This window comes from Panthera pardus, unplaced genomic scaffold (genome assembly GCF_024362965.1).
Source record: "Panthera pardus isolate Hobbes unplaced genomic scaffold, ASM2436296v1 HiC_scaffold_17, whole genome shotgun sequence".
In the NCBI taxonomy this organism is placed as follows: Eukaryota; Metazoa; Chordata; class Mammalia; order Carnivora; family Felidae; genus Panthera; species Panthera pardus.
The window spans coordinates 58,765,291-58,780,783 of NW_026526732.1; the positions used below are offsets into that span (position 1 = coordinate 58,765,291).

Here is a 15,493-nt window from a genome sequence, read left to right on the forward strand (position 1 = left end):
TGACCATAACTCTGGCAGCAATAAGAAAGTACAAGATACATGGAAAATAATGCATTTGTTTAAAGTCATTGAAGGGGCGCCTGAGTCACTCAGTAAAGTGTCTGACTTATTCTATGGTTACGATCTCACAGTTCATGAGTTCGAGCCCCACATTGGGCTCTACACTGTCAGCACAGAGTCAGCTTCAGATCCTCTGTCTCCCTCTCTCCTGCCCTTACCCTGCTCCCTCTCAATCTCTAAAAAATAAATAAAGATTAAAAAAATAATAAAGTTATGAAGAGTACTAGATGTTATAGTTGGTTGCCATTTTTTTTTAAAGAAAAAGGTAAGCAATTCAGCCAGAAAATCAGGTTTATTAGGGAATAGCAGAAGAATTGCAATTCAGGACAAGCAAACTATGATGAACCATAGGCAAGTCCAGAGAACAAGGGAGAGCATCCTTTTATAGAGGAAAAGAGGAAGTTGGGGAGGAGGAGGGTTGTTTCAAAGAAAAGTTCATTGGAGGAAAATGAGAGTGAGAAATGGTGGTGGTATCTCATTGGCTGCAGGCCAGGATAGCTGGCTATTGCAGGGTATCTACAGCTTGCTGTTGCCCTAAGAGTAAATCTTCCTTCTTCCTGCTGGACTATGCAAGCTACATAGAGTAGTATATGCTTGACAGCCTGACGGAAATTTTGAGTTAGGTTTCCTTAACACATTTTCATATGGTTAGTAAATTAAGTTCCAGAGATGGATGAGCCATTTGTTAGGTGATCAAAGCTTGCAGTCACTTTTAAGTCTGGGAATAATTGCCTGGTCTGGGTAAAAGGGGAAGGAGGAGTGGGTTTGACACTTGCAGGCATATGTTATTGAGATGAGAAAATAATTGAAGTGTTAATGCTAGCATAGTTTGTATGATGAATTAAAATCTGGAACAAACCCAAATGCAAAAATAAGTTTATCAAGAAAAATGAAAAAGAAAAAAATGTAGGCCTAAATCCAGTTATGTCAACTTTTACATAAAATAGAGAATTAAAAGACAAAATTGTCATATTGAATAAAAAAGCAAGATTCACATTAAATATAGACACATATTAAATATAGAGACCTAGAAACATTGACAGTCAAAGGAGGAAACAAATATACTGTACCAAGAAATGAAATATAAAACTTGAGGTGCCTATGTCAGTATCAAACAAAATAGGCTTTCAATAATGAAATATTACCGTAGATAGAGAAATTTCATAATAAAAAGTCAATTTGTTGGGTACATAATAATCACAATATGTGTGTATGTGGTTAATAACAGAGCTTCATAATAAATACAAATATTTGTATAAATAAAGTAGAATGAGAAATAGAAAAATACACAGTCATAGTTTGAGATTCTAACATGTTTCTCTCATTGATTGAAAAAAGTGTACAGGGCACCTGGGTGGCTCAGTTGGCTAAGCATCCAACTCTTGGTTTCAGTTCAGGTCATGATCTCATGGTTAGTGAGCTTGAGCACATGTGGGGGCTCTGCACTGACAGCATGGATCCTGCTTGGGATTCATTCTCTCTCTCTCTCTCCTCCTCCTCCTCCTCCTCCTCCCCTGCTCACTCTCTGTTTCTAGTTCACATGGACTTTTCCTAAAGATGTACTACCTGCTGGCCAATAAAGCAATTCATGATAATTTTCAACAACAGAATTAAAATAAAATTAATTCTTAGTAAAATATCCAGAAAAGCCACAAATGTTATAGCTAAACAACACATTTATAACTAATCCATTGTTCAAAAAAGAACCCATTCATTGTTCAAAGAATTGCAGGAATAATTGCAAACTCTTTCTACTAAATGATAAAGATAATATATAAACATATAAATGTATAAAGCAAGTACATGAAAACAAACTTACACTAGCATTGGAAATCAAGAAATGAAAGCAGACAAATGGTAGGTATTTTTTAAGAGGTTGGTTCTATAAACAAGTCATGAAAAATTATACAACTCTAGCAAGTTAATATAAAAAAGAGAGAAGAAACAAAAATTGCTTATAAGAAGAATGAAATAGTAATATAGATCCTTCAGATTTTAAATATAGGCAAAGAAAAATTTATAAATAACCTTAAATCAATAAATTTGACAACTTAAACTATATTGACACAGTCACTGAAAGAAATTTACAAATATTAACACACACTCCCAAATCAAAATAGCCTTACATTGAAAAAAAAAAAATGAATGTGATTTAAAAGCAGCTACAAGAAAATGGTCTCTCAAGGAAAACTCCAGGGATAGATAGTTTTAATTATAAATTCTAACACACTTCAAAAAAAAAAAAAAAGAAAAAGTTTACACACTATTCTTAGAAAGTATAAGCAGAGAGCAAATTTTTCTACTTGTTTACTTGTCTACTTGTTTACTTATTTCCACTTGTTCTACTTGTTTATTGAGGCCAAAGCAACTATGATAACACAATTCAATAAAGATTTTATAAGAAAAAAATTACATAGCAAAATCCTCCATAATATAATGCAGAAGTCTTTTACTAAAACATCATCAAATCACATTCATCAAGAAATTGGGGCTCCTGTGTTGCTCAGTCAGTTAAGCATCCAACTTCAGCTCAGGTCATGATCTCACAGCCTGTGAGTTCAAGCCCCACATTGAGCTCTGTGCTAACAGCTCAAAGCCTTGAGCCTGCTTTGGATTCTGTGTCTCCCTCTCTCTCTCTGTCCCTCCCTCACTCCTGATCTCTCTCTCTCTCTTTCTCTCTCTCTCTTTCAAAAATGCATAAAACATTTAAAACATTAAAAAAAGAAAGAAAGAAAGATAATAATACACCAAGACTAACTGGGGGTTCATCCTGTGAATACAGATAAAATCCTGAACAAATTTTAGCAAAAAAATTTTGACAATATATAAAAAGGATAATATAGTATAATCAAGCAGAGTTTATCCTGTGAGTATAAAATTGTTTTAACATAAACCAAACATTGATTTATGTTAATATTAACATTAAAATATTTGAAATTAAAACTATGGAAGTTAATATCTATGCCAAAGAGAAAAAATAAAATCTCAATAGATGTGGGAAAAAGCATTTGACAACTTTTTAATACCCATGCTTTGATAAAAACTAACAGCAAGCTAGAAATGTAAAAAAATTCCTAAATCCAATAAAGGGCACACACAAACACCTACATTTAACATCAAACATAAATCATGAAGTATTAGACCCTCTCCCTCTAAGGTCAAAAGCCAAATAAGGCTGTCCACTCTTCCCACTTCTATTCAGCATTGTACCTGCAACTCCTGTTCATGCCATAAGGCATGAAGAAGGAACAAAAGACATAGATTGAGAAGAAAGAAAGAAAACAGGTTTTATTCACAAAAGGGAAGATGGCTTATATAGAAAATCCTAAAGAATATACAATTAGACTACTAAAACTAATAAGTGAATTTATCAAGGTCACAGATAAAAGCTCAGTAAACAAAATTACATGCATTTCAATATATTAACAGCAGTTGTATTTATGCATACCAAAAGCAATTTATTTACATTAGTGACAAAAAGAAAATGGACATTAATTTAACAAAATATGTGAAATATCTCTGCATTGGAAATTATAAAACATTGCTGAGATATACAATGTCCATGGATTAGACGATGGAGTATTGTTAAAAACTCAATTCTCTGTAAATTGATGTACAGGTTTAATTTTAGCAATTCCAAACTAAATCTCTGAGGGCATTTTTAACGGAAATGTTTGGGTGCTTTTAAAGTATACATGAAAATGTGAAAAATCAAGAGTCATGAAAGTGTCTTGAAATAGAAAAACCATGGATAGAAGACCAACTCAATACATAATAAGAGGCAACAATTATCAAAACAGTATGGTATTTAAATATAAAAATATTTAAATGGAACAATGCAACAAAAGAGTGTAAAAAAATAGACCCACACTTTTATAATTAATTGATTTCCCATATATGCATCAAATTATTCAATAGAGGAAGAAAAGTTTTTCAATGATGGGTGTTAGAACTAGATAACCATGTTTAAATAAATGAATCTCAACCCCTATCTCACATGACAATAAAATTAATTTTAAAATAGATCAAACATAACAACTAAAAATACAAATATCCTAGAAGAAAACATATGGGGATTATCTTCTCAACCATATGCATAGGGAAAATTTCTCAAGACACAGAAAGAAGTAATAATTAAAGTAAATACAATGATAAATAAAATTTTAAAATACTAAAAACATTATCAAAACAACATGAAGTACATTAAAAATGTTTTTGTTGTCTACTATGAAAATCATTTGAAGTAGTTCTAATAATTTGCGCAATTGGTTAATAGAAAGACCTATAAGCATTGATTCTTCTTTGTAAAAGAGCTTCAGAATACTAACAAGAAAATATTTAACTATATTAACTCTTAAGTTCAAATGGTTACATCTATTCTAAAAAACCATGTATATTCCATTAGAAACCTAGCAGAATCTAGACAAAAAATATTAATAAGATTATTGATAGTGTCAATGATTTTATCTCTATTTCCTAAAATCTTCAATCAGATTTGAGTATATAATTGTTAGAATACTCATCTTGATGTTGATCTATACATACAGATCCTCTGTAGTTTTTAAGTGTTTAACTTTCATACTTGGTACTCAGAGTAGAATGTGGTTTTACTTCTCCTGTGAGTTTCCCCTGTCAGAAATACATTATCCTCTCCAAAACCGTCAGGCAGAGTGCTATGATAATGAAAGGTATCTATTTTTCAGTTATATTATATGCAACAAACTCTATTGGAGAAAAAAAAAAAACAGTAAATAAGTGGTTCATGATACACAGGCTACATTTATCTAGAGGGGCTTTCTATTTTCCAGAATTATTAATTTAGAACTGTCCATTTATTACAAAATATCAAATTAATTTGTTAACTGAATGTTACCTTCAAATTTAAAACAATTACAAGGAAGGAAGGGAAGAGATCATACAATGGTTATGTCCGGCTGGTTTGTTTTTCATAGGAATCAATGTAAAAACCTTTAGTGTGGTGGGGACTAATAGCTTAGACACTGAAGCAGACTGCTACAGTCCAATCTAGACTAGTTATGTCAACTTAGACAAGTCATTTAGCCTCCCTGTCTCCGTTTCAAATCTATAAAATGTGAAAATAATAATGCCTATCTCATACATTTCTTGAGAGGATTAAATGGATTAATGTAAGTCACGTCTTAGAATAGTTCCTGAAGCAGAGAAAATGGCAAATGATTTTTCTTTTACTTTTAGTAACAAAAAAGCATGAACATATTTTTTTTTCAATACGTGTGAGAAATATCTACATTTAGAAAGCCTAAAATTTATCCTAAACACCTTTGCTATTTAGATCAAATTACATAAAGATTAAAGGTATTTCTTGAATTAATAATTTGCATAATTTAGTAATTTTTACATAAAAAAGTAAAGTAATAATGTTAAAATAGAGAAAGCAGTGTTTAAATAAAAAAATAACCAAATGACAATGGCCTAATCTGATAAAGAATATGCAAAATTCAAACCATCTCATAAACTCAATAGCATGAATATACTGGACATCATTTTAATTTTAATTTTGGGAATTAATTTTGTCATGCAAATAAATAATTTTGTGGTAACTTTTCTCAAGTTTGCTCAGACACACCAAGAATTTATTTAGTGAAACGAAGTCCAAACAATATGTTTTACAGAGTATTTCCATATAGATGTATGCAACTGAGGCCAAAAATATATATATATTTCATATTTATATTTATATGAAGAAAATACACTAATCAATCACTATAGTCATGGCTATAGAGGGAATATTGTAAGATTATTTTCACTATGGGAGACGTTATGTGATTTTCCCCCTGAAATTCATTAGAACATGCTTTAAAAAAGTTGAAATATGGCAAGTGTCAATGAACAGCATTTAAAGCGAAGTGGATTTCAGTTCAAGACTAGGCAGAACAATATTACATGTGACAACAATTACTTCATTTACCTAACTAATGTTCGCAGTTGTTTTATTTGAGATGGTGAGATCACTTGTCAGAAAGTTTTGGAGGGTTTCACACACTTAGACAAGGGTGGGATTTAGCTAGATACCACTAATATTCTTTAAAGCAGTCTGTTCTGTAAATTTGGATGAACAATTAACACAATTATATTGTTAACATAGAGACAATTACTATAACTTATTTAAGGGAATATGACTTAGCATGTTTAATAACAAAAATAATAATGTCTTATTTCTGTTCCTATTACAAATTAGATAAAGTGAACTGCATAGATATGTATTGAGGCTGCTACTGTTAAATCAAACAATAATAAAATTTTACTTGTATATTTATTTGTGTAAATACACCACAAGGGCCATTCAAGTACAGTGTGTGTGTTTGTATATAAGTAAAATTATATATATATATATAGATAGATATAGATATAGATATAGATATAGATATAGATATAGATATAGATATATCTTAAACATATATATAAACATATATATATAAACATATATATATTTTATATATATATATATATATATATATATAATCCCTACACGCTACGAAGTATACATATATATAATCACTACCCTATATTTCCTATAATAAGTTTACTACGGTACATTAGTATCCTGGTCTTTCCATAACCAAAAGTGCATGCAAGTATTTCTCTTAGGCATTCTTTGGACTTTTTGGCTGGCTGATTTGCTCCCTAGGTTTTCTCTATCCCACATTTGAGACCATTTTTAATTGTTATTGAACAATCAAAGTCCTTACAAAAAATAGAGTAAAGGAACATAGTAAATGAACATTTTTTTTAAATTTTTTTTTATTTAAAAAAATTTTTTTTAACGTTTATTTATTTTTGAGACAGAGAGAGACAGAGCATGAATGGGGGAGGGTCAGAGAGAGAGAGGGAGACACAGAATCTGAAACAGGCTCCAGGCTCTGAGCTGTCAGCACAGAGCCCGACGCGGGGCTTGAACTCACGAACCGCGAGATCATGACCTGAGCCGAAGTCGGACGCTTAACCGACTGAGCCACCCAGGCGCCCTGTAAATGAACATTTTTTTAACCAACAAATTAAGCTTTTACATCACACAAATTGGTCTTGCCACATGACTGTCACAGATACACCCTTTATAACATTATCCTGGGAGTGGAAATACCAAGGAGACTATAACCACATAAAAGTTCTAAGTCAACAAATTGTACAAAGATTATGCCATTGGAGTGTTCCCAAATTTTCTCTTGAGGCATAAAACTCCAAAAATATGTTATTTTCTGCTAAAAGATGGTAAATACTGAGAAAAAAAAAAAACTATTGACATTTTCTCCTATCATCTATGTTATTCTTAGCATGAAATTAGAGTGGGATTGTTGTTGGAAAGTTATAATTTATTAAGAATATAAACAACAATGTGAAATCATCCAAGCTTCTACTATTCTGACATTGTTGTTTTTAGCCATTTTCCTAATTTCCTTTCATAAATACTTATACTGTATATTATGTATTGCAGTGATCTCTTAACTATCCTTAAGTTATCAGTTCTTTTTTTATGTAAATAACTGTCCATTAGAATTATTTTGACAGCAAAATGAAGATAATACCATTTAAGATTAGCTGTAATTACAATGCATATTCATAACCAATGTTAGTGCTTTAATAAGTTTTATAAATGTCCTCCTTTATTCATTACACAAGTGTTTGTTGAGCACTGAGTGTGCACCAAGAAGGTACTAAGTTCAGGGAATTTCATGGCAATTAAGATAATTGCTAAGAGGGTAGCATAACTTTTATGTTAAAAGTTCTTATACACACAAAAATAATGATTATTTATTATAATAAATAAAGTGGAATGAAACTTTTGGAGGTGAAAGATATTTATGGTATAGATTGTGGTGATGGTTTCAAGGTATTTGCTTATCACCAAACACACCAAATTGTATACATTAAATATGTACAGCTTTTGTATGACAATCATACCACAATAAAGTGTTTTTTTAAAAAACACAAACATGACTTTACTCTCACTGAGTTTATTGAATAATGAAAGATAAGACAAGTTATTTAGAAATTGCAATACAAAGTGACAAGGACTATGGAAAGCTGGGCAGTATGTTGACCAAACAGAATGAATACTTTTATCTCTGCCCCCACATCCAAAACCCCTTTGAAATGATAAAAAGATTAAGAAAAACTCATTAGAGTACTGGGATGGGGCCATTAGTGAATGTGAGAAGTTAAAGTATTTGTAGAAAATACTAAGATGTTAGGGGAGAAGGGAAAGAGGAACCAAAAAAGAAACCAAAAGTCCAATCTAAAATTTGAAAAGATTTCTAAGAAATTGAACATCGTTCTCAACAGAGCCCAGAAAAAATTCCAAGTGTAAAGACAACAACAACAACAACAATAACAACAACAACAACAACTGTAACAACCAAAACAAGGTGCAGAATTAACCCAAAGGGATAAATATTAGGCTAATTAAGCTACTACCTGAAAAGATATCTGGCAAATTATGCTTTATTTATCAGGAACATTGAAAACAGCAAGTTGGAAATTTATCCTGTAATAAGTCAACGGATCAATCAATAAAAAGTAATGCATTAGAAAAATTCAAATATCAGGGTGCCTGGCTGGCTCAGTCGGTTAAATATCTGACTTTGGCTCAGGTCATGATCTCAAGGTTCATGGGTTCAAGCCTCACGTCAGGCTCTGTGGTGACAACTCAGAGCCTAGAGCCTGATTCAGATTCTGTGTTTCCCTCTCTCTCTGCCCCTCTTTTGCTCATTCTCTGTCTCTCTCTGTCTCTCAAAAATAAATAAACATTTAAAAAAATTAAAAATTCAAATATTTATCAGGTTGGAGACTGAATTGACAAATGATGCTATATCAATAAAAGGGGGTATTTTTCAGCAGTAAATAAAGACAAAATACTAAATGTAACAACATGACTGATCTCAAAAACAGGGGAGGGTGGGTGATGGGTATTGAGGAGGGCACCTTTTGGGATGAGCACTGGGTGTTGTATGGAAACCAATTTGACAATAAATTTCATATATTGAAAAAAAAAACATAATCTCAAAAACATGTCCAATGGAAAAAAATAACAGAGTACATATGAAGTTAGAGACTAATTAAATTAATCTGAGGTGAAGATCACCAGTAGAGTGGCCACTTTGTTATGAAAGGAGATTGGGGAGGAAGGGGCTTGAGGGATATTTCTGAGGAGATAGAAATGTACATAAGTCTGTCAGTCACATAGGTATATGCATTTGTAAAACTCATTGAACAGTACACTTGATTTATGTGTTTTACTGTATTTCAATTACACCTCAGTAAAAACAAATGAATAATAAACTCATGTTTCAATATGAAAAAACTTGGAAACTAATCAATTTAATCATGATATCTGGAAAAATATTGACAATCCTATCTAGCAACATAAAAATGAACTAAAGAAAGAGAATGGCAACCAGTTTAAGAAGCAACGGGAAGAAAATAAATTCTAATTAAGACTAAATAAATGTATAGTTCTTAATGTGCAATTTTATGATAATGTTGTGACATATTAGGAAGAAGATACTGTAGTCATTAAAATTTGGTATACTGAACAGTTATGGTCATCAAATAACAAAGAATAATTATGTAATGAGTTTTTTCAACAAAATCAATAGGAAGAATTAATCAACAAGCCTATATAATATTCAAAAATTCACTTAAAGTATTTTCCAAAACCTGTCACATAGTTACATAATTGGACCTTGTACTAAGTCAAAATTTTAATAATTTACAAAACAAAACAAATACTATATAGCATAGTCATGGAGTACAAAACTCTTTCCCAGGCAAAATGCAAAATCACTTCAAAAGCCATGAAGGAACATTAAAACTTCTGCCTGAGAAAAGACATTATAAATGAAGTTAAATGACAATCAGAAGAGAGAGAATACATGTATTTTCTATGTACAATAAACAAAATGTCTTATCAATAATATATGAGGAACTCCTTTAGATCAGTAAAAATTATGATAAATAACAGAAATAGAAATAAATGATGAAAAGTATAAAAGAGGCTATCCTGAAGAAAAAAGTAAATATATTTCATAGGGATATATTAAAATATTATTAATTTCATGACAAAAAATGGGATCTTGTTCAAAATTTTCTGGGCTATTCTTAGCCCCTTAATCTGCAATATTAATTTTAGAATTAATGTGTTAAGTTCCACAAATTATATAATTATGTTTTGGGTTGAATTTGATTTATGGGTAACAGTATAATGTGGAAATAATTGACATCTGTACAATGTTAAGGCTTTATTCAGACTTTCTGACAGTGAACAAAAGTTTTCATTTTTATTTATATGTTTTTCTGACTTTTTTTATTATTTGTATTGACTTGTTAACTTACCACTTTTTAGATCTTTTAAATTATTTAAGATTAGTGGTTAGTTGGCTCTGTTGGGATTTATTACTATGTGATCATACTTCATATAATATGTAAATAACAACTGTTTTATTCCTAGCTTATTAACCTTATTTATTCATCTTGCTGTTCTGCATTAGCAATAAATAAATAGTAGAACAATAATGAATAGTAACACTAGTAAGGGCAAATGTTGCCTTGATCCTGACTCTAACAGGAATGTACCAAATACTTTGTAGTATAGAAATTTAAGCTAATCCTCTACTTTTGAATTCATAAATATCTTCAAGAAGATATAAATACCATATTTTAATATCAGAATATTTTTAAAAATTATATATTGTATAATATTTTGCATTTTGAGAAAAAATGACTATATTTGACACATCAGAACAGATATATGGCTTATTTTGTTTTAATTTTTCTTGTACTAAAAACACTGTAATCATTTATATATCTAAGCAGATATTTGAGGTAGTGACAGCAACATGGTTTTGATTTATAACATATCACTCATTCTGTGCATATCAAAGAGTTTTAGAATATTTTCATATAACAAGTATGACTCAAATATAAGTGAGAGGTAATATGTGTTCAAAAATAAAATAACTTTTAAATAAAGGGTTTTGATCATACAAAGAAAATTATAACACTATTTTTAAGTTTCTTTTTTTTTTAATTTTTTTTTCAACGTTTATTTATTTTTGAGACAAAGAGAGACAGAGCATGAACAGGGGAGGGGCAGAGACAGAGGGAGACGCAGAATCTGAAACAGGCTGCAGGCTCTGAGCGGTCAGCACAGAGCCCGACGCGGGGCTCTAACTCACGGGCTGTGAGATCATGACCTGAGCCGAAGTCCCGAAGCCAGATGCTTAACTGACCAAGCCACCCAGGCGCCCCTATTTTTAAGTTTCTATATATAATAGTATACTAAAACCATATTGGTAGATATGAATCTTACTGGGGTACCCAAAGCAACTATAGAATAATACACAGGTAAAACAAAGCACTATGATAAGTTATTGTGGGAAGTTATTGTGGATATAAGACTTGTGTTTCCAAATGGGTCAGAGATATTATGATGGCAATTTCTTATGTCTATATAACATATATTTATTAAATTATCAGTTCTTAATATTAAAATAAATATGTACCATTAAAGAACAATATGATTAAGGAGGCAGATATATTTATTTATTTATTTGAGAAGCAGTGATTCTCTGCTATAAAGGAACTAAAATGGATACTTTTCTGTTGATCAGAACGTGAAACTGAAGGGAGAGAGGTAAAATGAGAAATAACAACGGTTACTGCTCTGAGGGCTCCTAATTCTCCTGAAAAATGAGAAAAGAAATGGTAGAGTTTTCTTTAAAGATGGGGTTGTACTTCACTTATAAATGTTCATTATAAAAATATCTTTTTAAAAGTCAACAGAAAAGTAAAAAAATGGGAGAAATAATAAGCAATGAAAATACAGGTATCTCCCACGGATACAAGGTCATATTATACCACTCTGCCTTCACAAAAGACCTTCTTCAGTACAAGTTTTCCCTGCTATCTGAAATAAATCAAAAGGATAAAAGGCAAAAAGCAAAAATAGCTTTCAGAGTTTAGTTTGCAGTGAGCCATTACAGAGGCAGCCCGGACCCCAAGTAGTGAGAGTGGCGCCACCAAGCGCCTTCCCTGGGAACTACACTCAGCATCTCAGCATCAAGCTGCCAGAGTTTGAATGGGGTCCATGAGCCTCTGTGCTTTATTTTGATTTATTTTATGCATCTGTTAGCAAGATGTGGCCTAACGGATCAGAAAAGCCTAAGAGAGGTTAATTTTTCGCGCTTGGAATGCTCAAAACTTTTTCCATATAAATTAATGGTAATTGCTTCTTAATTTTACACCATTTCAGCTTAGAAAATTTTCATAAGAATGCTCCACTTTGAGATAGTGGGAAAAACTTGTAGTACATAAAAGTTTAGTATTCAGAACAACTGTAACAAATCAACGTGTAAAATAACATAAATAACCAAATAGGAAATCAGGCAAAAGAAACGTATTTCACATATTATGAATAGGATTGCCAATAATACTATAAGGGTGGATTCATTGATATGAAATTTGTTTTAGTTTACTTCATATTTATATGTAGGTTTCATGTGTATTAGTAATGCATGATCAGAATTAAAAATATATTTGCTAGCATATCCATAATGAATGGTATTATAAATATAAGTAGCACGACTTACACCATTTTTCAGTTTCTTAAGAAGATTATTTGAAGTATTTTCTTGGAATAAGATTCAAAAAAGAAAGCCAGGCTGGGGCTCTTGGGTGGCTCATTCAGTTAAGCATCTGACTTTGGCTCAGGTTATGATCTCATGGTTCATGGGTTTGAGCCCCACGTCAAGCTCTGTGCTGACAGCTCAGAGCCTGGAGCCTGCTTCTGATTCTGTATCTCCCTCTCTCTCTGTCCCTCCCCCATTTGTGCACCCTCTCTCAAAAATAAATAAACATTAAAAAATTAAAAAAAAAAGAAAGTCAGGCTGACCAAAGGTGAGCTCTACTAAATAAGGAAAAATTATGGTATTTATTCACAACCAGACTAATGAAAGTTTCTTTCATCTTAACCAAAATGAGATCATTGAAAAAATAAGTGAAATCGTTCTTTAAATTCAGAGAAGAATACTAGAAAAGGCAGAACATTAAGTCGATCAAATATTGTATATTTGATCAAAATGTATACATTTGATCAAAATGTATAATTCTTTTCTAAATCAATTATTTTAAATAATTGTACAATATCCTATCAGGGATAATATCAGGGCAGATTTTTTCAAGATCCTAGATGATGCTCCTGCTTCTATTTTAGGCACTTCAGGTTTGATACGTACTCTGCAATAAGCAGGAGGCATAGGCGAATGGCCCTTGGGAGAGAAATTCCAGATTTCAGTTGTGAACATGATGAATTTGAGGTTCCTTCCTAATATCCAGAGAGTTGTGTCTAATGCATTATTCAATATTCCATTCCCAAATCTAGGAGAAGCTATAATGCAAAGGCATATTTGGGAGGAGTTAAAAAAAATGGATGAAAATTGAAGCCATGGAAATCAATGAGACAGCCCAGGAAATATTTGTGGTATTAAGATGAGGACTTAGCAGAGACATTTAGGAAATACAAATCAATGTTTGGGGGAAAAAAAGAGGTTTTAAAAAATGTTTCTGCAAGGGGAGGAGCCAAGATGACAGAAAAGCATGGAAGTTTTTGTGTGTTGCACATCCATGAAATACAGTCAGACCAACACTAAACCATCCTACACACCTAGAAAACTGATTGGAGGATTAATACAACAATCTGCACAACCTGAACCACAGAATTCCTCAGGTATGTGGGGTGGAGAGGTGAATTTGGGGAGAGAGAAGCTATGAAAGGTAGGTTTTGCGGGCAGAGAGGGGACAGAGACTGGGGAGGTGGGGAGCATATGGGAAAAGCACCCCTTCCCAAAAGCAGCTGGAGAGAAAGTGGAAAATTGGAAACAGCCACAGGGACTAAACTAAAAAGGGAGAAAGGAGAAAGGAGAGGGTTTTAAATTCCTTTAAGACTGTAAACAAGGGAGCGCAAAGGATGCATCTCTGCAGCTCGATACCTTGTGGTGCTCTGGTGGGAAGGGTGAATCCCCAGGAACAGAGTGGGGTCCAGGAGGTTCTCAGGCCACACAGGGGAAAGCGGTTCCACTGCTGGAAGTACATTTTGTAGAGACTGTTGAAAGCACCTGGTCCCAGCAGACGCCAGAAAATGGCCACATTCGCTGGTGCTGGAACAAGGTCCTTAAGGGTGAAGCCTTGTGCCAGATGTGTGTTGTGATTTTCCATAATCCCTGAAACGCTGCTGCTACACTGTCTCGTGATTTTTTCTGGGGTGGGCTGGAACCTGGCCACAGTCTCGGGGCACTGGCAGCAGCAGGGTCCAGCAAGCATTCCTGGGTGCAGCCGACATTCGGCCATTGCTCATTCAGCCATTGCTCATTCGGCCATTGCTCAGTGAGACCCTCCCACAGAGGGGCGGAACGGGTCAAAACCACAGTCCTTCAGAAGAAACCAGGGAAAACAGCCACATCTGAGACAAAACTCGGGAGAGAAGTACTGCCAGCGGCCTGGTTACGGAGAGTGAAAAAGCAGGGAGTGAACCAGAGCTGAAGACAGAGAACAGGTACACAATTGTTGATCCGGAGAACAGACTGGGTAGCTGGGTGGCGCCATTTTTTACCGCTCCCGTACATGCGCATACGCACCTATAAGCACCACAACAATCCACCCCAGTAGGCTGGCAGCGCCATGTAGTGGAGAGCGGAGCTGTTACACTGAGCACTGCCCACCTGGGCCAACTTCGCTCTTCAAGAACCCAAGTCTCACTACTGGCTTAATTAATGGACTATAAAGAGCTACATAGACTGACTTCTAGGGGAAAACAAAGTAATTTCAGTCCTACTTCAATCTGTTAGCAGGTTCATCTATTCAATTTTCTTTCTTTTTTCTTTTTCCTTTTTCTCTTTCATAATTCTTTTCTTTTTCTTGAATACAGAAAGAAAAAAATTCATTTTTATTTTCATTTTTATTAAAACTATTTTTCTTTAGTTTTTATTACTATATTTTTTCTTTTGTGTAATTTTTTTTCAAATTCTATTTTACTTCCATCATTTTAATTTAGTCTACTTCAGTGTATCACCATTTCAAATTTGCAATTTCCTTTTTTTCTTTCTTTTTCTTTTTTCTCTTTTTCATTTCCTTTCTTTTTCTTGAATGCAGAAAGAGAAAAACTTCATTTTTACTTTCAATTTCTATTACAAATGTTTTTATTTAATTTTTATTACTATATTTTTTGCTTTTATGTAAATTTTTCAAATTTTATTTTACTTCCATCATTTTATTTTAGTCTACTACAGTGTATTCACTTTTTCAAATTTTCAAATGATTTCTTTTTCTTTTCCTTATTCTTTTTTATCTTTTTTCTCTTTTTCATTTTTTTTCTTTTTTCCTAAATATAGAAAAAGAAAAAAAT

At 32.7% G+C, this 15,493-nt stretch overlaps 1 pseudogene; it reads right to left on the minus strand.

Moving 5' to 3' along the window:
- Nucleotides 1-15,493, minus strand: part of LOC109263259 (endophilin-A1-like) — a 30,160-nt pseudogene that overhangs the window by 1,589 nt on the left and 13,078 nt on the right.